At 40.1% G+C, this 17,920-nt stretch overlaps 44 non-coding genes across 44 annotated transcripts; all 44 read left to right on the plus strand.

The window, feature by feature from the left end:
* The first annotated feature begins 32 nt into the window (after nucleotides 1-32).
* Trnad-guc (transfer RNA aspartic acid (anticodon GUC)) lies at nucleotides 33-104 on the plus strand. Its single transcript has one exon. It is a non-coding gene; the product is annotated as a tRNA-Asp (tRNA).
* A 263-nt stretch (nucleotides 105-367) lies between these two features.
* Nucleotides 368-439, plus strand: Trnad-guc (transfer RNA aspartic acid (anticodon GUC)). Its single transcript has one exon. It is a non-coding gene; the product is annotated as a tRNA-Asp (tRNA).
* A 263-nt stretch (nucleotides 440-702) lies between these two features.
* Trnad-guc (transfer RNA aspartic acid (anticodon GUC)) lies at nucleotides 703-774 on the plus strand. Its single transcript has one exon. It is a non-coding gene; the product is annotated as a tRNA-Asp (tRNA).
* Nucleotides 775-1,035: 261 nt separating this feature from the next.
* On the plus strand, nucleotides 1,036-1,107 carry Trnad-guc (transfer RNA aspartic acid (anticodon GUC)). Its single transcript has one exon. It is a non-coding gene; the product is annotated as a tRNA-Asp (tRNA).
* Nucleotides 1,108-1,370: 263 nt separating this feature from the next.
* On the plus strand, nucleotides 1,371-1,442 carry Trnad-guc (transfer RNA aspartic acid (anticodon GUC)). The gene has a single exon. It is a non-coding gene; the product is annotated as a tRNA-Asp (tRNA).
* Nucleotides 1,443-1,705: 263 nt separating this feature from the next.
* Nucleotides 1,706-1,777, plus strand: Trnad-guc (transfer RNA aspartic acid (anticodon GUC)). Its single transcript has one exon. It is a non-coding gene; the product is annotated as a tRNA-Asp (tRNA).
* A 263-nt stretch (nucleotides 1,778-2,040) lies between these two features.
* Trnad-guc (transfer RNA aspartic acid (anticodon GUC)) lies at nucleotides 2,041-2,112 on the plus strand. The gene has a single exon. It is a non-coding gene; the product is annotated as a tRNA-Asp (tRNA).
* A 261-nt stretch (nucleotides 2,113-2,373) lies between these two features.
* Nucleotides 2,374-2,445, plus strand: Trnad-guc (transfer RNA aspartic acid (anticodon GUC)). The gene has a single exon. It is a non-coding gene; the product is annotated as a tRNA-Asp (tRNA).
* A 261-nt stretch (nucleotides 2,446-2,706) lies between these two features.
* Nucleotides 2,707-2,778, plus strand: Trnad-guc (transfer RNA aspartic acid (anticodon GUC)). The gene has a single exon. It is a non-coding gene; the product is annotated as a tRNA-Asp (tRNA).
* A 263-nt stretch (nucleotides 2,779-3,041) lies between these two features.
* On the plus strand, nucleotides 3,042-3,113 carry Trnad-guc (transfer RNA aspartic acid (anticodon GUC)). Its single transcript has one exon. It is a non-coding gene; the product is annotated as a tRNA-Asp (tRNA).
* A 263-nt stretch (nucleotides 3,114-3,376) lies between these two features.
* Trnad-guc (transfer RNA aspartic acid (anticodon GUC)) lies at nucleotides 3,377-3,448 on the plus strand. Its single transcript has one exon. It is a non-coding gene; the product is annotated as a tRNA-Asp (tRNA).
* A 263-nt stretch (nucleotides 3,449-3,711) lies between these two features.
* Nucleotides 3,712-3,783, plus strand: Trnad-guc (transfer RNA aspartic acid (anticodon GUC)). Its single transcript has one exon. It is a non-coding gene; the product is annotated as a tRNA-Asp (tRNA).
* A 261-nt stretch (nucleotides 3,784-4,044) lies between these two features.
* On the plus strand, nucleotides 4,045-4,116 carry Trnad-guc (transfer RNA aspartic acid (anticodon GUC)). Its single transcript has one exon. It is a non-coding gene; the product is annotated as a tRNA-Asp (tRNA).
* A 261-nt stretch (nucleotides 4,117-4,377) lies between these two features.
* On the plus strand, nucleotides 4,378-4,449 carry Trnad-guc (transfer RNA aspartic acid (anticodon GUC)). The gene has a single exon. It is a non-coding gene; the product is annotated as a tRNA-Asp (tRNA).
* A 263-nt stretch (nucleotides 4,450-4,712) lies between these two features.
* On the plus strand, nucleotides 4,713-4,784 carry Trnad-guc (transfer RNA aspartic acid (anticodon GUC)). Its single transcript has one exon. It is a non-coding gene; the product is annotated as a tRNA-Asp (tRNA).
* Nucleotides 4,785-5,047: 263 nt separating this feature from the next.
* Trnad-guc (transfer RNA aspartic acid (anticodon GUC)) lies at nucleotides 5,048-5,119 on the plus strand. The gene has a single exon. It is a non-coding gene; the product is annotated as a tRNA-Asp (tRNA).
* Nucleotides 5,120-5,715: 596 nt separating this feature from the next.
* On the plus strand, nucleotides 5,716-5,787 carry Trnad-guc (transfer RNA aspartic acid (anticodon GUC)). Its single transcript has one exon. It is a non-coding gene; the product is annotated as a tRNA-Asp (tRNA).
* A 263-nt stretch (nucleotides 5,788-6,050) lies between these two features.
* Nucleotides 6,051-6,122, plus strand: Trnad-guc (transfer RNA aspartic acid (anticodon GUC)). The gene has a single exon. It is a non-coding gene; the product is annotated as a tRNA-Asp (tRNA).
* Nucleotides 6,123-6,385: 263 nt separating this feature from the next.
* On the plus strand, nucleotides 6,386-6,457 carry Trnad-guc (transfer RNA aspartic acid (anticodon GUC)). The gene has a single exon. It is a non-coding gene; the product is annotated as a tRNA-Asp (tRNA).
* Nucleotides 6,458-6,720: 263 nt separating this feature from the next.
* Trnad-guc (transfer RNA aspartic acid (anticodon GUC)) lies at nucleotides 6,721-6,792 on the plus strand. Its single transcript has one exon. It is a non-coding gene; the product is annotated as a tRNA-Asp (tRNA).
* A 262-nt stretch (nucleotides 6,793-7,054) lies between these two features.
* Nucleotides 7,055-7,126, plus strand: Trnad-guc (transfer RNA aspartic acid (anticodon GUC)). The gene has a single exon. It is a non-coding gene; the product is annotated as a tRNA-Asp (tRNA).
* A 262-nt stretch (nucleotides 7,127-7,388) lies between these two features.
* Nucleotides 7,389-7,460, plus strand: Trnad-guc (transfer RNA aspartic acid (anticodon GUC)). Its single transcript has one exon. It is a non-coding gene; the product is annotated as a tRNA-Asp (tRNA).
* Nucleotides 7,461-7,723: 263 nt separating this feature from the next.
* Trnad-guc (transfer RNA aspartic acid (anticodon GUC)) lies at nucleotides 7,724-7,795 on the plus strand. Its single transcript has one exon. It is a non-coding gene; the product is annotated as a tRNA-Asp (tRNA).
* Nucleotides 7,796-8,391: 596 nt separating this feature from the next.
* On the plus strand, nucleotides 8,392-8,464 carry Trnad-guc (transfer RNA aspartic acid (anticodon GUC)). The gene has a single exon. It is a non-coding gene; the product is annotated as a tRNA-Asp (tRNA).
* Nucleotides 8,465-9,060: 596 nt separating this feature from the next.
* Trnad-guc (transfer RNA aspartic acid (anticodon GUC)) lies at nucleotides 9,061-9,132 on the plus strand. The gene has a single exon. It is a non-coding gene; the product is annotated as a tRNA-Asp (tRNA).
* A 263-nt stretch (nucleotides 9,133-9,395) lies between these two features.
* Nucleotides 9,396-9,467, plus strand: Trnad-guc (transfer RNA aspartic acid (anticodon GUC)). The gene has a single exon. It is a non-coding gene; the product is annotated as a tRNA-Asp (tRNA).
* A 263-nt stretch (nucleotides 9,468-9,730) lies between these two features.
* Trnad-guc (transfer RNA aspartic acid (anticodon GUC)) lies at nucleotides 9,731-9,802 on the plus strand. Its single transcript has one exon. It is a non-coding gene; the product is annotated as a tRNA-Asp (tRNA).
* Nucleotides 9,803-10,735: 933 nt separating this feature from the next.
* Nucleotides 10,736-10,807, plus strand: Trnad-guc (transfer RNA aspartic acid (anticodon GUC)). Its single transcript has one exon. It is a non-coding gene; the product is annotated as a tRNA-Asp (tRNA).
* Nucleotides 10,808-11,070: 263 nt separating this feature from the next.
* Nucleotides 11,071-11,142, plus strand: Trnad-guc (transfer RNA aspartic acid (anticodon GUC)). The gene has a single exon. It is a non-coding gene; the product is annotated as a tRNA-Asp (tRNA).
* A 598-nt stretch (nucleotides 11,143-11,740) lies between these two features.
* Trnad-guc (transfer RNA aspartic acid (anticodon GUC)) lies at nucleotides 11,741-11,812 on the plus strand. Its single transcript has one exon. It is a non-coding gene; the product is annotated as a tRNA-Asp (tRNA).
* A 263-nt stretch (nucleotides 11,813-12,075) lies between these two features.
* On the plus strand, nucleotides 12,076-12,147 carry Trnad-guc (transfer RNA aspartic acid (anticodon GUC)). Its single transcript has one exon. It is a non-coding gene; the product is annotated as a tRNA-Asp (tRNA).
* Nucleotides 12,148-12,410: 263 nt separating this feature from the next.
* On the plus strand, nucleotides 12,411-12,482 carry Trnad-guc (transfer RNA aspartic acid (anticodon GUC)). The gene has a single exon. It is a non-coding gene; the product is annotated as a tRNA-Asp (tRNA).
* A 263-nt stretch (nucleotides 12,483-12,745) lies between these two features.
* On the plus strand, nucleotides 12,746-12,817 carry Trnad-guc (transfer RNA aspartic acid (anticodon GUC)). The gene has a single exon. It is a non-coding gene; the product is annotated as a tRNA-Asp (tRNA).
* A 597-nt stretch (nucleotides 12,818-13,414) lies between these two features.
* Trnad-guc (transfer RNA aspartic acid (anticodon GUC)) lies at nucleotides 13,415-13,486 on the plus strand. The gene has a single exon. It is a non-coding gene; the product is annotated as a tRNA-Asp (tRNA).
* A 260-nt stretch (nucleotides 13,487-13,746) lies between these two features.
* On the plus strand, nucleotides 13,747-13,818 carry Trnad-guc (transfer RNA aspartic acid (anticodon GUC)). The gene has a single exon. It is a non-coding gene; the product is annotated as a tRNA-Asp (tRNA).
* A 263-nt stretch (nucleotides 13,819-14,081) lies between these two features.
* Nucleotides 14,082-14,153, plus strand: Trnad-guc (transfer RNA aspartic acid (anticodon GUC)). Its single transcript has one exon. It is a non-coding gene; the product is annotated as a tRNA-Asp (tRNA).
* Nucleotides 14,154-14,750: 597 nt separating this feature from the next.
* Trnad-guc (transfer RNA aspartic acid (anticodon GUC)) lies at nucleotides 14,751-14,822 on the plus strand. Its single transcript has one exon. It is a non-coding gene; the product is annotated as a tRNA-Asp (tRNA).
* Nucleotides 14,823-15,417: 595 nt separating this feature from the next.
* Nucleotides 15,418-15,489, plus strand: Trnad-guc (transfer RNA aspartic acid (anticodon GUC)). Its single transcript has one exon. It is a non-coding gene; the product is annotated as a tRNA-Asp (tRNA).
* A 263-nt stretch (nucleotides 15,490-15,752) lies between these two features.
* Nucleotides 15,753-15,824, plus strand: Trnad-guc (transfer RNA aspartic acid (anticodon GUC)). Its single transcript has one exon. It is a non-coding gene; the product is annotated as a tRNA-Asp (tRNA).
* A 263-nt stretch (nucleotides 15,825-16,087) lies between these two features.
* On the plus strand, nucleotides 16,088-16,159 carry Trnad-guc (transfer RNA aspartic acid (anticodon GUC)). The gene has a single exon. It is a non-coding gene; the product is annotated as a tRNA-Asp (tRNA).
* Nucleotides 16,160-16,422: 263 nt separating this feature from the next.
* Nucleotides 16,423-16,494, plus strand: Trnad-guc (transfer RNA aspartic acid (anticodon GUC)). The gene has a single exon. It is a non-coding gene; the product is annotated as a tRNA-Asp (tRNA).
* A 263-nt stretch (nucleotides 16,495-16,757) lies between these two features.
* Nucleotides 16,758-16,829, plus strand: Trnad-guc (transfer RNA aspartic acid (anticodon GUC)). Its single transcript has one exon. It is a non-coding gene; the product is annotated as a tRNA-Asp (tRNA).
* A 263-nt stretch (nucleotides 16,830-17,092) lies between these two features.
* Trnad-guc (transfer RNA aspartic acid (anticodon GUC)) lies at nucleotides 17,093-17,164 on the plus strand. Its single transcript has one exon. It is a non-coding gene; the product is annotated as a tRNA-Asp (tRNA).
* A 598-nt stretch (nucleotides 17,165-17,762) lies between these two features.
* Trnad-guc (transfer RNA aspartic acid (anticodon GUC)) lies at nucleotides 17,763-17,834 on the plus strand. Its single transcript has one exon. It is a non-coding gene; the product is annotated as a tRNA-Asp (tRNA).
* The last annotated feature ends 86 nt before the right edge of the window (nucleotides 17,835-17,920 follow it).

Consider the following 17,920-nt stretch of genomic DNA (forward strand, 5'->3'; position numbering starts at 1 on the left):
TAGCGCATTATTAGAGTAGGTAAATGTCCGAATCCTCGGTAGTATAGTGGTAAGTATCCCCGCCTGTCACGCGGGAGACCGGGGTTCAATTCCCCGCCGGGGAGGATTTTTTATCTTTCTACTTCTACTAATCTAACTGGACTTTGTAACTGGATGTTGTGGAAAGATGTGTTTCTGCAAAAAACTAGCTTTTCAAATATTCACCTGAATTTTCCTCATACCCATCGTAAACTTCGTGCTTGGATGTTTTTATGCGTCTATGTTTACAAATGTTAAAGAAAACGCCGCCGCCATTTGCTTTTTGTAGCAGCTTATTTTTGAAATCTGTTTAAGTTTAGCGCATTATTAGAGTAGGTAAATATCCGAATCCTCGGTAGTATAGTGGTAAGTATCCCCGCCTGTCACGCGGGAGACCGGGGTTCAATTCCCCGCCGGGGAGGATTTTTTATTTTTCTACTTCTACTAATCTAACTTGACTTTGTAACTGGATGTTGTGGAAAGATGTGTTTCTGCAAAAAACTAGCTTTTCAAATATTCACCTGAATTTTCCTCATACCCATCGTAAACTTCGTGCTTGGATGTTTTTATGCGTCTATGTTTACAAATGTTAAAGAAAACGCCGCCGCCATTTGCTTTTTGTGGCAGCTTATTTTTGAAATCTGTTTAAGTTTAGCGCATTATTAGAGTAGGTAAATATCCGAATCCTCGGTAGTATAGTGGTAAGTATCCCCGCCTGTCACGCGGGAGACCGGGGTTCAATTCCCCGCCGGGGAGGACTTTTTATCTTTCTACTTCTACTAATCTAACTGGACTTTGTAACTGGATGTTGTGGAAAGATGTGTTTCTGCAAAACTAGCTTTTCAAACATTAACTTGAATTTTCCTCATACCCATCGTAAAGTTCGTGCTTGGATGTTTTTATGCGTCTATGTTTACAAATGTTAAAGAAAACGCCGCCGCCATTTGCTTTTTGTGGCAGCTTATTTTTGAAATCTGTTTAAGTTTAGCGCATTATTAGAGTAGGTAAATATCCGAATCCTCGGTAGTATAGTGGTAAGTATCCCCGCCTGTCACGCGGGAGACCGGGGTTCAATTCCCCGCCAGGGAGGATTTTTTATCTTTCTACTTCTACTAATCTAACTGGACTTTGTAACTGGATGTTGTGGAAAGATGTGTTTCTGCAAACAACTAGCTTTTCAAATATTCACCTGACTTTTCCTCATACCCATCGTAAACTTCGTGCTTGGATGTTTTTATGCGTCTATGTTTACAAATGTTAAAGAAAACGCCGCCGCCATTTGCTTTTTGTGGCAGTTTATTTTTGAAATCTGTGTAAGTTTAGCGCATTATTAGAGTAGGTAAATATCCGAATCCTCGGTAGTATAGTGGTAAGTATCCCCACCTGTCACGCGGGAGACCGGGGTTCAATTCCCCGCCGGGGAGGATTTTTTATCTTTCTACTTCTTCTAATCCAACTGGACTTTGTAACTGGATGTTGTGGAAAGATGTGTTTCTGCAAACAACTAGCTTTTCAAATATTCACCTGAATTTTCCTCATACCCATCGTAAACTTCGTGCTTGGATGTTTTTATGCGTCTATGTTTACAAATGTTAAAGAAAACGCCGCCGCCATTTGCTTTTTGTGGCAGCTTATTTTTGAAATCTGTTTAAGTTTAGCGCATTATTAGAGTAGGTAAATATCTGAATCCTCGGTAGTATAGTGGTAAGTATCCCCGCCTGTCACGCGGGAGACCGGGGTTCAATTCCCCGCCGGGGAGGATTGTTTATCTTTCTACTTCTACTAATCTAACTGGACTTTGTAACTGGATGTTGTGGAAAGATGTGTTTCTGCAAAAAACTAGCTTTTCAAATATTAACTTGAATTTTCCTCATACCCATCGTAAACTTCGTGCTTGGATGTTTTTATGCGTCTATGTTTACATATGTTAAAGAAAACGCCGCCGCCATTTGCTTTTTGTGGCAGCTTATTTTTGAAATCTTTTTAAGTTTAGCGCATTATTAGAGTAGGTAAATATCCGAATCCTCGGTAGTATAGTGGTAAGTATCCCCGCCTGTCACGCGGGAGACCGGGGTTCAATTCCCCGCCGGAGAGGATTTTTTATCTTTCTACTTCTACTAATCTAACTGGACTTTGTAACTGGATGTTGTGGAAAGATGTGTTTCTGCAAAACTAGCTTTTCAAACATTAACTTGAATTTTCCTCATACCCATCGTAAACTTCGTGCTTGGATGTTTTTATGCGTCTATGTTCACAAATGTTAAAGAAAACGCCGCCGCCATTTGCTTTTTGTGGCAGCTTATTTTTGAAATCTGTTTAAGTTTAGCGCATTATTAGAGTAGGTAAATATCCGAATCCTCGGTAGTATAGTGGTAAGTATCCCCGCCTGTCACGCGGGAGACCGGGGTTCAATTCCCCGCCGGGGAGGATTTTTTATCTTTCTACTTCTACTAATCTAACTGGACTTTGTAACTGGATGTTGTGGAAAGATGTGTTTCTTCAAAACTAGCTTTTCAAACATTTACTTGAATTTTCCTCATACCCATCGTAAAGTTCGTGCTTGGATGTTTTTATGCGTCTATGTTCACAAATGTTAAAGAAAACGCCGCCGCCATTTGCTTTTTGTGGCAGCTTATTTTTGAAATCTGTTTAAGTTTAGCGCATTATTAGAGTAGGTAAATATCCGAATCCTCGGTAGTATAGTGGTAAGTATCCCCGCCTGTCACGCGGGAGACCGGGGTTCAATTCCCCGCCGGGGAGGATTTTTTATCTTTCTACTTCTACTAATCTAACTGGACTTTGTAACTGGATGTTGTGGAAAGATGTGTTTCTGCAAACAACTAGCTTTTCAAATATTCACCTGACTTTTCCTCATACCCATCGTAAACTTCGTGCTTGGATGTTTTTATGCGTCTATGTTTACAAATGTTAAAGAAAACGCCGCCGCCATTTGCTTTTTGTGGCAGTTTATTTTTGAAATCTGTTTAAGTTTAGCGCATTATTAGAGTAGGTAAATATCCGAATCCTCGGTAGTATAGTGGTAAGTATCCCCGCCTGTCACGCGGGAGACCGGGGTTCAATTCCCCGCCGGGGAGGATTTTTTATCTTTCTACTTCTTCTAATCCAACTGGACTTTGTAACTGGATGTTGTGGAAAGATGTGTTTCTGCAAACAACTAGCTTTTCAAATATTCACCTGAATTTTCCTCATACCCATCGTAAACTTCGTGCTTGGATGTTTTTATGCGTCTATGTTTACAAATGTTAAAGAAAACGCCGCCGCCATTTGCTTTTTGTGGCAGCTTATTTTTGAAATCTGTTTAAGTTTAGCGCATTATTAGAGTAGGTAAATATCTGAATCCTCGGTAGTATAGTGGTAAGTATCCCCGCCTGTCACGCGGGAGACCGGGGTTCAATTCCCCGCCGGGGAGGATTTTTTATCTTTCTACTTCTACTAATCTAACTGGACTTTGTAACTGGATGTTGTGGAAAGATGTGTTTCTGCAAAAAACTAGCTTTTCAAATATTAACTTGAATTTTCCTCATACCCATCGTAAACTTCGTGCTTGGATGTTTTTATGCGTCTATGTTTACATATGTTAAAGAAAACGCCGCCGCCATTTGCTTTTTGTGGCAGCTTATTTTTGAAATCTGTTTAAGTTTAGCGCATTATTAGAGTAGGTAAATATCCGAATCCTCGGTAGTATAGTGGTAAGTATCCCCGCCTGTCACGCGGGAGACCGGGGTTCAATTCCCCGCCGGAGAGGATTTTTTATCTTTCTACTTCTACTAATCTAACTGGACTTTGTAACTGGATGTTGTGGAAAGATGTGTTTCTGCAAAACTAGCTTTTCAAACATTAACTTGAATTTTCCTCATACCCATCGTAAACTTCGTGCTTGGATGTTTTTATGCGTCTATGTTCACAAATGTTAAAGAAAACGCCGCCGCCATTTGCTTTTTGTGGCAGCTTATTTTTGAAATCTGTTTAAGTTTAGCGCATTATTAGAGTAGGTAAATATCCGAATCCTCGGTAGTATAGTGGTAAGTATCCCCGCCTGTCACGCGGGAGACCGGGGTTCAATTCCCCGCCGGGGAGGATTTTTTATCTTTCTACTTCTACTAATCTAACTGGACTTTGTAACTGGATGTTGTGGAAAGATGTGTTTCTGCAAAACTAGCTTTTCAAACATTTACTTGAATTTTCCTCATACCCATCGTAAAGTTCGTGCTTGGATGTTTTTATACGTCTATGTTCACAAATGTTAAAGAAAACGCCGCCGCCATTTGCTTTTTGTGGCAGCTTATTTTTGAAATCTGTTTAAGTTTAGCGCATTATTAGAGTAGGTAAATATCCGAATCCTCGGTAGTATAGTGGTAAGTATCCCCGCCTGTCACGCGGGAGACCGGGGTTCAATTCCCCGCCGGGGAGGATTTTTTATCTTTCTACTTCTACTAATCTAACTGGACTTTGTAACTGGATGTTGTGGAAAGATGTGTTTCTGCAAACAACTAGCTTTTCAAATATTCACCTGAATTTTCCTCATACCCATCGTAAACTTCGTGCTTGGATGTTTTTATGCGTCTATGTTTACAAATGTTAAAGAAAACGCCGCCGCCATTTGCTTTTTGTGGCAGCTTATTTTATAAATCTGTTTAAGTTGAGCGCATTATTAGAGTAAGTAAATATCCGAATCCTCGGTAGTATAGTGGTAAGTATCCCCGCCTGTCACGCGGGAGACCGGGGTTCAATTCCCCGCCGGGGAGGATTTTTTATCTTTCTACTTCTACTAATCTAACTGGACTTTGTAACTGGATGTTGTGGAAAGATGTGTTTCTGCAAACAACTAGCTTTTCAAATATTCACCTGACTTTTCCTCATACCCATCGTAAACTTCGTGCTTGGATGTTTTTATGCGTCTATGTTTACAAATGTTAAAGAAAACGCCGCCGCCATTTGCTTTTTGTGGCAGTTTATTTTTGAAATCTGTTTAAGTTTAGCGCATTATTAGAGTAGGTAAATATCCGAAACCTCGGTAGTATAGTGGTAAGTATCCCCGCCTGTCACGCGGGAGACCGGGGTTCAATTCCCCGCCGGGGAGGATTTTTTATCTTTCTACTTCTACTAATCTAACTGGACTTTGTAACTGGATGTTGTGGAAAGATGTGTTTCTGCAAAAAAATAGCTTTTCAATATTAACTTGAATTTTCCTCATACCCATCGTAAACTTCGTGCTTGGATGTTTTTATGCGTCTATGTTTAATATGTTAAAGAAAACGCCGTCGCCATTTGCTTTTTGTGGCAGCTTATTTTTGAAATCTGTTTAAGTTTAGCGCATTATTAGAGTATGTAAATATCCGAATCCTCGGTAGTATCGTGGTAAGTATCCCCGCCTGTCACGCGGGAGACCGGGGTTCAATTCCCCGCCGGTGAGGATTTTTTATCTTTTTACTTCTACTAATCTAACTGGACGTTGTAACTGGATGTTGTGGAAAGATGTGTTTCTGCAAACAACTAGCTTTTCAAACATTTACTTGAATTTTCCTCATACCCATCGTAAACCTCGTGCTTGGATGTTTTTATGCGTCTATGTTTACAAATGTTAAAGAAAACGCCGCTTCCATTTGCTTTTTGTGGCAGCTTTTTTTTGAAATCTGTTTAAGTTTAGCGCATTATTAGTGTAGGTAAATATCCGAATCCTCGGTAGTATAGTGGTAAGTATCCCCGCCTGTCACGCGGGAGACCGGGGTTCAATTCCCCGCCGGGGAGGATTTTTTATCTTTCTACTTCTTCTAATCTAACTGGACTTTGTAACTGGATGTTGTGGAAAGATGTGTTTCTGCAAAAAACTAGCTTTTCAAATATTAACTTGAATTTTCCTCATACCCATCGTAAACTTCGTGCTTGGATGTTTTTATGCGTCTATGTTTACAAATGTTAAAGAAAACGCCGCCGCCATTTGCTTTTTGTGGCAGCTTATTTTTGAAATCTGTTTAAGTTGAGCGCATTATTAGAGTAGGTAAATATCCGAATCCTCGGTAGTATAGTGGTAAGTATCCCCGCCTGTCACGCGGGAGACCGGGGTTCAATTCGCCGCCGGGGAGGATTTTTTATCTTTCTACTTCTTCTAATCTAACTGGACTTTGTATTTGGATGTTGTGGAAAGATGTGTTTCTGCAAAAAACTAGCTTTTAAAATATTAACTTGAATTTTCCTCATACCCATCGTAAACTTCGTGCTTGGATGTTTTTATGCGTCTATGTTTACAAATGTTAAAGAAAACGCCGCCGCCATTTGCTTTTTGTGGCAGCTTATTTTTGAAATCTGTTTAAGTTTAGCGCATTATTAGAGTCGGTAAATATCCGAATCCTCGGTAGTATAGTGGTAAGTATCCCCGCCTGTCACGCGGGAGACCGGGATTCAATTCCCCGCCGGGGAGGATTTTTTATCTTTCTACTTCTACTAATCTAACTGGACTTTGTAACTGGATGTTGTGGAAAGATGTGTTTCGGCAAAAAACTAGCTTTTCAAATATTCACCTGAATTTTCCTCATACCCATCGTAAACTTCGTGCTTGGATGTTTTTATGCGTCTATGTTTACAAATGTTAAAGAAAACGCCGCCGCCATTTGCTTTTTGTGGCAGCTTATTTTTGAAATCTGTTTAAGTTTAGCGCATTATTAGAGTAGGTAAATATCCGAATCCTCGGTAGTATAGTGGTAAGTATCCCCGCCTGTCACGCGGGAGACCGGGGTTCAATTCCCCGCCGGGGAGGATTTTTTATCTTTCTACTTCTACTAATCTAACTGGACTTTGTAACTGGATGTTGTGGAAACATGTGTTTCTGCAAAAAACTAGCTTTTCAAATATTCACCTGAATTTTCCTCATACCCATCGTAAACTTCGTGCTTGGATGTTTTTATGCGTCTATGTTTACAAATGTTAAAGAAAACGCCGCCGCCATTTTCTTTTTTAGCAGCTTATTTTTGAAATCTGTTTAAGTTTAGCGCATTATTAGAGTAGGTAAATATCCGAATCCTCGGTAGTATAGTGGTAAGTATCCCCGCCTGTCACGCGGGAGACCGGGGTTCAATTCCCCGCCGGGGAGGATTTTTTATCTTTCTACTTCTACTAATCTAACTGGACGTTGTAACTGGATGTTGTGGAAAGATGTGTTTCTGCAAAAAACTAGCTTTTCAAATATTCACCTGACTTTTCCTCATACCCATCGTAAACTTCGTGCTTGGATGTTTTTATGCGTCTATGTTTACAAATGTTAAAGAAAACGCCGCCGCCATTTGCTTTTTTGGCAGCTTATTTTTGAAATCTGTTTAAGTTTAGCGCATTATTAGAGTAGGTAAATAGCCGAATCCTCGGTAGTATAGTGGTAAGTATCCCCGCCTGTCACGCGGTAGACCGGGGTTCAATTCCCCGCCGGGGAGGATTTTTTATCTTTCTACTTCTACTAATCTAACTGGACTTTGTAACTGGATGTTGTGGAAAGATGTGTTTCGGCAAAAAACTAGCTTTTCAAATATTCACCTGAATTTTCCTCATACCCATCGTAAAATTCGTGCTTGGATGTTTTTATGCGTCTATGATTACAAATGTTAAAGAAAACGCCGCCGCCATTTGCTTTTTGTGGCAGCTTATTTTTGAAATCTGTTTAAGTTTAGCGCATTATTAGAGTAGGTAAATATCCGAATCCTCGGTAGTATAGTGGTAAGTATCCCCGCCTGTCACGCGGGAGACCGGGGTTCAATTCCCCGCCGGGGAGGATTTTTTATCTTTCTACTTCTACTAATCTAACTGGACTTTGTAACTGGATGTTGTGGAAAGATGTGTATCTGCAAAAAACTAGCTTTTCAAATATTCACCTGAATTTTCCTCATACCCATCGTAAACTTCGTGCTTGGATGTTTTTATGCGTCTATGTTTACAAATGTTAAAGAAAACGCCGCCGCCATTTTCTTTTTTGGCAGCTTATTTTTGAAATCTGTTTAAGTTTAGCGCATTATTAGAGTAGGTAAATATCCGAATCCTCGGTAGTATAGTGGTAAGTATCCCCGCCTGTCACGCGGGAGACCGGGTTCAATTCCCCGCCGGGGAGGATTTTTTATCTTTCTACTTCTACTAATCTAACTGGACTTTGTAACTGGATGTTGTGGAAAGATGTGTTTCGGCAAAAAACTAGCTTTTCAAATATTCACCTGAATTTTCCTCATACCCATCGTAAAATTCGTGCTTGGATGTTTTTATGCGTCTATGTTTACAAATGTTAAAGAAAACGCCGCCGCCATTTGCTTTTTGTGGCAGCTTATTTTTGAAATCTGTTTAAGTTTAGCGCATTATTAGAGTAGGTAAATATCCGAATCCTCGGTAGTATAGTGGTAAGTATCCCCCGCCTGTCACGCGGGAGACCGGGGTTCAATTCCCCGCCGGGGAGGATTTTTTATCTTTCTACTTCTACTAATCTAACTGGACTTTGTAACTGGATGTTGTGGAAAGATGTGTTTCTGCAAAACTAGCTTTTCAAACATTTACTTGAATTTTCCTCATACCCATCGTAAAGTTCGTGCTTGGATGTTTTTATGCGTCTATGTTTACAAATGTTAAAGAAAACGCCGCCGCCATTTGCTTTTTGTGGCAGTTTATTTTTGAAATCTGTTTAAGTTTAGCGCATTATTAGAGTAGGTAAATATCCGAATCCTCGGTAGTATAGTAGTAAGTATCCCCGCCTGTCACGCGGGAGACCGGGGTTCAATTCACCGCCGGGGACGATTTTTTATCTTTCTACTTCTACTAATCTAACTGGACGTTGTAACTGGATGTTGTGGAAAGATGTGTTTCTGCAAAAAACTAGCTTTTCAAACATTAACTTGAATTTTCCTCATACCCATCGTAAACTTCGTGCTTGGATGTTTTTATGCGTCTATGTTCACAAATGTTAAAGAAAACGCCGCCGCCATTTGCTTTTTGTGGCAGCTTATTTTTGAAATCTGTTTAAGTTTAGCGCATTATTAGAGTAGGTAAATATCCGAATCCTCGGTAGTATAGTGGTAAGTATCCCCGCCTGTCACGCGGGAGACCGGGGTTCAATTCCCCGCCGGGGAGGATTTTTTATCTTTCTACTTCTACTAATCTAACTGGACTTTGTAACTGGATGTTGTGGAAAGATGTGTTTCTGCAAAAAACTAGCTTTTCAAATATTCACCTGAATTTTCCTCAGACCCATCGTAAACTTCGTGCTTGGATGTTTTTATGCGTCTATGTTCACAAATGTTAAAGAAAACGCCGCCGCCATTTGCTTTTTGTGGCAGCTTATTTTTGAAATATGTTTAAGTTTAGCGCATTATTAGAGTAGGTAAATATCCGAATCCTCGGTAGTATAGTGGTAAGTATCCCCGCCTGTCACGCGGGAGACCGGGGTTCAATTCCCCGCCGGGGAGGATTTTTTATCTTTCTACTTCTACTAATCTAACTGGACTTTGTAACTGGATGTTGTGGAAAGATGTGTTTCTGCAAAAAACTAGCTTTTCAAATATTCACCTGAATTTTCCTCATACCCATCGTAAACTTCGTGCTTGGATGTTTTTATGCGTCTATGTTTACAAATGTTAAAGAAAACGCCGCCGCCATTTGCTTTTTGTGGCAGCTTATTTTTGAAATCTGTTTAGGTTTAGCGCATTATTAGAGTAGGTAACTATCCGAATCCTCGGTAGTATAGTGGTAAGTATCCCCGCCTGTCACGCGGGAGACCGGGGTTCAATTCCCCGCCGGGGAGGATTTTTTATCTTTCTACTTCTACTAATCTAACTGGACTTTGTAACTGGATGTTGTGGAAAGATGTGTTTCTGCAAAAAACTAGCTTTTCAAATATTCACCTGAATTTTCCTCAGACCCATCGTAAACTTCGTGCTTGGATGTTTTTATGCGTCTATGTTTACAAATGTTAAAGAAAACGCCGCCGCCATTTGCTTTTTGTGGCAGTTTATTTTTGAAATCTGTTTAAGTTTAGCGCATTATTAGAGTAGGTAAATATCCGAATCCTCGGTAGTATATTGGTAAGTATCCCCGCCTGTCACGCGGGAGACCGGGGTTCAATTCACCGCCGGGGACGATTTTTTATCTTTCTACTTCTACTAATCTAACTGGACGTTGTAACTGGATGTTGTGGAAAGATTTGTTTCTGCAAAAAACTAGCTTTTCAAACATTAACTTGAATTTTCCTCATACCCATCGTAAACTTCGTGCTTGGATGTTTTTATGCGTCTATGTTTACAAATGTTAAAGAAAACGCCGCCGCCATTTGCTTTTTGTGGCAGCTTATTTTTGAAATCTGTTTAAGTTTAGCGCATTATTAGAGTAGGTAAATATCCGAATCCTCGGTAGTATAGTTGTAAGTATCCCCGCCTGTCACGCGGGAGACCGGGGTTCAATTCTCCGCCGGGGAGGATTTTTTATCTTTCTACTTCTACTAATCTAACTGGACTTTGTAACTGGATGTTGTGGAAAGATGTGTTTCTGCAAAAAACTAGCTTTTCAAATATTCACCTGAATTTTCCTCATACCCATCGTAAACTTCGTGCTTGGATGTTTTTATGCGTCTATGTTTACAAATGTTAAAGAAAACGCCGCCGCCATTTGCTTTTTGTGACAGTTTTTTTTTTAAATCTGTTTAAGTTTAGCGCATTATTAGAGTAGGTAAATATCCGAATCCTCGGTAGTATAGTGGTAAGTATCCCCGCCTGTCACGCGGGAGACCGGGGTTCAATTCCCCGCCGGGGAGGATTTTTTATCTTTCTACTTCTACTAATCTAACTGGACTTTGTAACTGGATGTTGTGGAAAGATGTGTTTCTGCAAAAAACTAGCTTTTCAAATATTCACCTGAATTTTCCTCATACCCATCGTAAAGTTCGTGCTTGGATGTTTTTATGCGTCTATGTTTACAAATGTTAAAGAAAACGCCGCCGCCATTTGCTTTTTGTGGCAGCTTATTTTTGAAATCTGTTTAAGTTTAGCGCATTATTAGAGTAGGTAAATATCCGAATCCTCGGTAGTATAGTGGTAAGTATCCCCGCCTGTCACGCGGGAGACCGGGGTTCAATTCCCCGCCGGGGAGGATTTTTTATCTTTCTACTTCTACTAATCTAACTGGACTTTGTAACTGGATGTTGTGGAAAGATGTGTTTCGGCAAAAAACTAGCTTTTCAAATATTCACCTGAATTTTCCTCATACCCATCGTAAAATTCGTGCTTGGATGTTTTTATGCGTCTATGTTTACAAATGTTAAAGAAAACGCCGCCGCCATTTGCTTTTTGTGGCAGTTTATTTTTGAAATCTGTTTAAGTTTAGCGCATTATTAGAGTAGGTAAATATCCGAATCCTCGGTAGTATATTGGTAAGTATCCCCGCCTGTCACGCGGAAGACCGGGGTTCAATTCACCGCCGGGGACGATTTTTTATCTTTCTACTTCTACTAATCTAACTGGACGTTGTAACTGGATGTTGTGGAAAGATGTGTTTCTGCAAAAAACTAGCTTTTCAAACATTAACTTGAATTTTCCTCATACCCATCGTAAACTTCGTGCTTGGATGTTTTTATGCGTCTATGTTTACAAATGTTAAAGAAAACGACGCCGCCATTTGCTTTTTGTGGCAGCTTATTTTTGAAATCTGTTTAAGTTTAGCGCATTATTAGAGTAGGTAAATATCCGAATCCTCGGTAGTATAGTTGTAAGTATCCCCGCCTGTCACGCGGGAGACCGGGGTTCAATTCCCCGCCGGGGAGGATTTTTTATCTTTCTACTTCTTCTAATCCAACTGGACTTTGTAACTGGATGTTGTGGAAAGATGTGTTTCTGCAAAAAACTAGCTTTTCAAATATTCACCTGAATTTTCCTCATACCCATCGTAAACTTCGTGCTTGGATGTTTTTATGCGTCTATGTTTACAAATGTTAAAGAAAACGCCGCCGCCATTTGCTTTTTGTGACAGTTTTTTTTTTAAATCTGTTTAAGTTTAGCGCATTATTAGAGTAGGTAAATATCCGAATCCTCGGTAGTATAGTGGTAAGTATCCCCGCCTGTCACGCGGGAGACCGGGGTTCAATTCCCCGCCGGGGAGGATTTTTTATCTTTCTACTTCTACTAATCTAACTGGACTTTGTAACTGGATGTTGTGGAAAGATGTGTTTCTGCAAAAAACTAGCTTTTCAAATATTCACCTGAATTTTCCTCATACCCATCGTAAACTTCGTGCTTGGATGTTTTTATGCGTCTATGTTTACAAATGTTAAAGAAAACGCCGCCGCCATTTGCTTTTTGTGGCAGCTTATTTTTGAAATCTGTTTAAGTTTAGCGCATTATTAGAGTAGGTAAATATCCGAATCCTCGGTAGTATAGTGGTAAGTATCCCCGCCTGTCACGCGGGAGACCGGGGTTCAATTCCCCGCCGGGGAGGATTTTTTATCTTTCTACTTCTACTAATCTAACTGGACTTTGTAACTGGATGTTGTGGAAAGATGTGTTTCGGCAAAAAACTAGCTTTTCAAATATTCACCTGAATTTTCCTCATACCCATCGTAAAATTCGTGCTTGGATGTTTTTATGCGTCTATGTTTACAAATGTTAAAGAAAACGCCGCCGCCATTTGCTTTTTGTGGCAGCTTATTTTTGAAATCTGTTTAAGTTTAGCGCATTATTAGAGTAGGTAAATATCCGAATCCTCGGTAGTATAGTGGTAAGTATCCCCGCCTGTCACGCGGGAGACCGGGGTTCAATTCCCCGCCGGGGAGGATTTTTTATCTTTCTACTTCTACTAATCTAACTGGACTTTGTAACTGGATGTTGTGGAAAGATGTGTTTCTGCAAAACTAGCTTTTCAACCATTTACTTGAATTTTCCTCATACCCATCGTAAAGTTCGTGCTTGGATGTTTTTATGCGTCTATGTTTACAAATGTTAAAGAAAACGCCGCCGCCATTTGCTTTTTGTGGCAGTTTATTTTTGAAATCTGTTTAAGTTTAGCGCATTATTAGAGTAGGCAAATATCCGAATCCTCGGTAGTATAGTGGTAAAGTATCCCCGCCTGTCACGCGGGAGACCGGGGTTCAATTAACCGCCGGGGACGATTTTTTATCTTTCTACTTCTACTAATCTAACTGGACGTTGAAACTGGATGTTGTGGAAAGATGTGTTTCTGCAAAAAACTAGCTTTTCAAACATTAACTTGAATTTTCCTCATACCCATCGTAAACTTCGTGCTTGGATGTTTTTATGCGTCTATGTTCACAAATGTTACAGAAAACGCCGCCGCCATTTGCTTTTTGTGGCAGCTTATTTTTGAAATCTGTTTAAGTTTAGCGCATTATTAGAGTAGGTAAATATCCGAATCCTCGGTAGTATAGTGGTAAGTATCCCCGCCTGTCACGCGGGAGACCGGGGTTCAATTCCCCGCCGGGGAGGATTTTTTATCTTTCTACTTCTACTAATCTAACTGAACTTTGTAACTGGATGTTGTGGAAAGATGTGTTTCTGCAAAACTAGCTTTTCAAACATTTACTTGAATTTTCCTCATACCCATCGTAAAGTTCGTGCTTGGATGTTTTTATGCGTCTATGTTTACAAATGTTAAAGAAAACGCCGCCGCCATTTGCTTTTTTGGCAGCTAATTTTGGAAATCTGTTTAAGTTTAGCGCATTATTAGAGTAGGTAAATGGCCGAATCCTCGGTAGTATAGTGGTAAGTATCCCCGCCTGTCACGCGGGAGACCGGGGTTCAATTCCCCGCCGGGGAGGATTTTTTATCTTTCTACTTCTACTAATCTAACTGGACTTTGTAACTGGATGTTGTGGAAAGATGTGTTTCTGCAAAAAACTAGCTTTTCAAATATTCACCTGACTTTTCCTCATACCCATCGTAAAGTTCGTGCTTGGATGTTTTTATGCGTCTATGTTTACAAATGTTAAAGAAAACGCCGCCGCCATTTGCTTTTTGTGGCAGCTTATTTTTGAAATCTGTTTAAATTTAGCGCATTATTAGAGTAGGTAAATATCCGAATCCTCGGTAGTATAGTGGTAAGTATCCCCGCCTGTCACGCGGGAGACCGGGGTTCAATTCCCCGCCGGGGAGGATTTTTTATCTTTCTACTTCTACTAATCTAACTGGACTTTGTAACTGGATGTTGTGGAAAGATGTGTTTCTGCAAAACTAGCTTTTCAACCATTTACTTGAATTTTCCTCATACCCATCGTAAAGTTCGTGCTTGGATGTTTTTATGCGTCTATGTTTACAAATGTTAAAGAAAACGCCGCCGCCATTTGCTTTTTGTGGCAGTTTATTTTTGAAATCTGTTTAAGTTTAGCGCATTATTAGAGTAGGCAAATATCCGAATCCTCGGTAGTATAGTGGTAAAGTATCCCCGCCTGTCACGCGGGAGACCGGGGTTCAATTAACCGCCGGGGACGATTTTTTATCTTTCTACTTCTACTAATCTAACTGGACTTTGTAACTGGATGTTGTGGAAAGATGTGTTTCTGCAAAAAACTAGCTTTTCAAACATTAACTTGAATTTTCCTCATACCCATCGTAAACTTCGTGCTTGGATGTTTTTATGCGTCTATGTTCACAAATGTTAAAGAAAACGCCGCCGCCATTTGCTTTTTGTGGCAGCTTATTTTTGAAATCTGTTTAAGTTTAGCGCATTATTAGAGTAGGTAAATATCCGAATCCTCGGTAGTATAGTGGTAAGTATCCCCGCCTGTCACGCGGGAGACCGGGGTTCAATTCCCCGCCGGGGAGGATTTTTTATCTTTCTACTTCTACTAATCTAACTGGACTTTGTAACTGGATGTTGTGGAAAGATGTGTTTCTGCAAAACTAGCTTTTCAAACATTTACTTGAATTTTCCTCAGACCCATCGTAAACTTCGTGCTTGGATGTTTTTATGCGTCTATGTTTACAAATGTTAAAGAAAACGCCGCCGCCATTTGCTTTTTGTGGCAGTTTATTTTTGAAATCTGTTTAAGTTTAGCGCATTATTAGAGTAGGTAAATATCCGAATCCTCGGTAGTATAGTAGTAAGTATCCCCGCCTGTCACGCGGGAGACCGGGGTTCAATTCACCGCCGGGGACGATTTTTTATCTTTCTACTTCTACTAATCTAACTGGACGTTGTAACTGGATGTTGTGGAAACATGTGTTTCTGCAAAAAACTAGCTTTTCAAACATTAACTTGAATTTTCCTCATACCCATCGTAAACTTCGTGCTTGGATGTTTTTATGCGTCTATGTTCACAAATGTTAAAGAAAACGCCGCCGCCATTTGCTTTTTGGGCAGCTTATTTTTGAAATCTGTTAAAGTTTAGCGCATTATTAGAGTAGGTAAATATCCGAATCCTCGGTAGTATAGTGGTAAGTATCCCCGCCTGTCACGCGGGAGACCGGGGTTCAATTCCCCGCCGGGGAGGATTTTTTATCTTTCTACTTCTACTAATCTAACTGGACTTTGTAACTGGATGTTGTGGAAAGATGTGTTTCTGCAAAAAACTAGCTTTTCAAATATTCACCTGAATTTTCCTCAGACCCATCGTAAACTTCGTGCTTGGATGTTTTTATGCGTCTATGTTTACAAATGTTAAAGAAAACGCCGCCGCCATTTGCTTTTTGTGGCAGCTTATTTTTGAAATCTGTTTAAGTTTAGCGCATTATTAGAGTAGGTAAATATCCGAATCCTCGGTAGTATAGTGGTAAGTATCCCCGCCTGTCACGCGGGAGACCGGGGTTCAATTCCCCGCCGGGGAGGATTTTTTATCTTTCTACTTCTACTAATCTAACTGGACTTTGTAACTGGATGTTGTGGAAAGATGTGTTTCTGCAAAAAACTAGCTTTTCAAATATTCACCTGAATTTTCCTCATACCCATCGTAAACTTCGTGCTTGGATGTTTTTATGCGTCTATGTTTACAAATGTTAAAGAAAACGACGCCGCCATTTGCTTTTTGTGGCAGCTTATTTTTGAAATCTGTTTAGGTTTAGCGCATTATTAGAGTAGGTAAATATCCGAATCCTCGGTAGTATAGTGGTAAGTATCCCCGCCTGTCACGCGGGAGACCGGGGTTCAATTCACCGCCGGGGACGATTTTTTATCTTTCTACTTCTACTAATCTAACTGGACGTTGTAACTGGATGTTGTGGAAAGATTTGTTTCTGCAAAAAACTAGCTTTTCAAACATTAACTTGAATTTTCCTCATACCCATCGTAAACTTCGTGCTTGGATGTTTTTATGCGTCTATGTTTACAAATGTTAAAGAAAACGCCGCCGCCATTTGCTTTTTGTGGCAGCTTATTTTTGAAATCTGTTTAAGTTTAGCGCATTATTAGAGTAGGTAAATATCCGAATCCTCGGTAGTATAGTGGTAAGTATCCCCGCCTGTCACGCGGGAGACCGGGGTTCAATTCTCCGCCGGGGAGGATTTTTTATCTTTCTACTTCTACTAATCTAACTGGACTTTGTAACTGGATGTTGTGGAAAGATGTGTTTCTGCAAAAAACTAGCTTTTCAAATATTCACCTGAATTTTCCTCATACCCATCGTAAACTTCGTGCTTGGATGTTTTTATGCGTCTATGTTTACAAATGTTAAAGAAAACGCCGCCGCCATTTGCTTTTTGTGACAGTTTTTTTTTTAAATCTGTTTAAGTTTAGCGCATTATTAGAGTAGGTAAATATCCGAATCCTCGGTAGTATAGTGGTAAGTATCCCCGCCTGTCACGCGGGAGACCGGGGTTCAATTCCCCGCCGGGGAGGATTTTTTATCTTTCTACTTCTACTAATCTAACTGGACTTTGTAACTGGATGTTGTGGAAAGATGTGTTTCTGCAAAAAACTAGCTTTTCAAATATTCACCTGAATTTTCCTCATACCCATCGTAAACTTCGTGCTTGGATGTTTTTATGCGTCTATGTTTACAAATGTTAAAGAAAACGCCGCCGCCATTTGCTTTTTGTGGCAGCTTATTTTTGAAATCTGTTTAAGTTTAGCGCATTATTAGAGTAGGTAAATATCCGAATCCTCGGTAGTATAGTGGTAAGTATCCCCGCCTGTCACGCGGGAGACCGGGGTTCAATTCCCCGCCGGGGAGGATTTTTTATCTTTCTACTTCTACTAATCTAACTGGACTTTGTAACTGGATGTTGTGGAAAGATGTGTTTCGGCAAAAAACTAGCTTTTCAAATATTCACCTGAATTTTCCTCATACCCATCGTAAAGTTCGTGCTTGGATGTTTTTATGCGTCTATGTTTACAAATGTTAAAGAAAACGCCGCCGCCATTTGCTTTTTGTGGCAGTTTATTTTTGAAATCTGTTTAAGTTTAGCGCATTATTAGAGTAGGTAAATATCCGAATCCTCGGTAGTATATTGGTAAGTATCCCCGCCTGTCACGCGGGAGACCGGGGTTCAATTCACCGCCGGGGACGATTTTTTATCTTTCTACTTCTACTAATCTAACTGGACGTTGTAACTGGATGTTGTGGAAAGATGTGTTTCTGCAAAAAACTAGCTTTTCAAACATTAACTTGAATTTTCCTCATACCCATCGTAAACTTCGTGCTTGGATGTTTTTATGCGTCTATGTTTACAAATGTTAAAGAAAACGACGCCGCCATTTGCTTTTTGTGGCAGCTTATTTTTGAAATCTGTTTAAGTTTAGCGCATTATTAGAGTAGGTAAATATCCGAATCCTCGGTAGTATAGTTGTAAGTATCCCCGCCTGTCACGCGGGAGACCGGGGTTCAATTCCCCGCCGGGGAGGATTTTTTATCTTTCTACTTCTTCTAATCCAACTGGACTTTGTAACTGGATGTTGTGGAAAGATGTGTTTCTGCAAAAAACTAGCT

This window comes from Euprymna scolopes, chromosome 19 (genome assembly GCF_053919585.1).
Source record: "Euprymna scolopes isolate OS-2025 chromosome 19, ASM5391958v1, whole genome shotgun sequence".
Taxonomy (NCBI): domain Eukaryota; kingdom Metazoa; phylum Mollusca; class Cephalopoda; order Sepiida; family Sepiolidae; genus Euprymna; species Euprymna scolopes.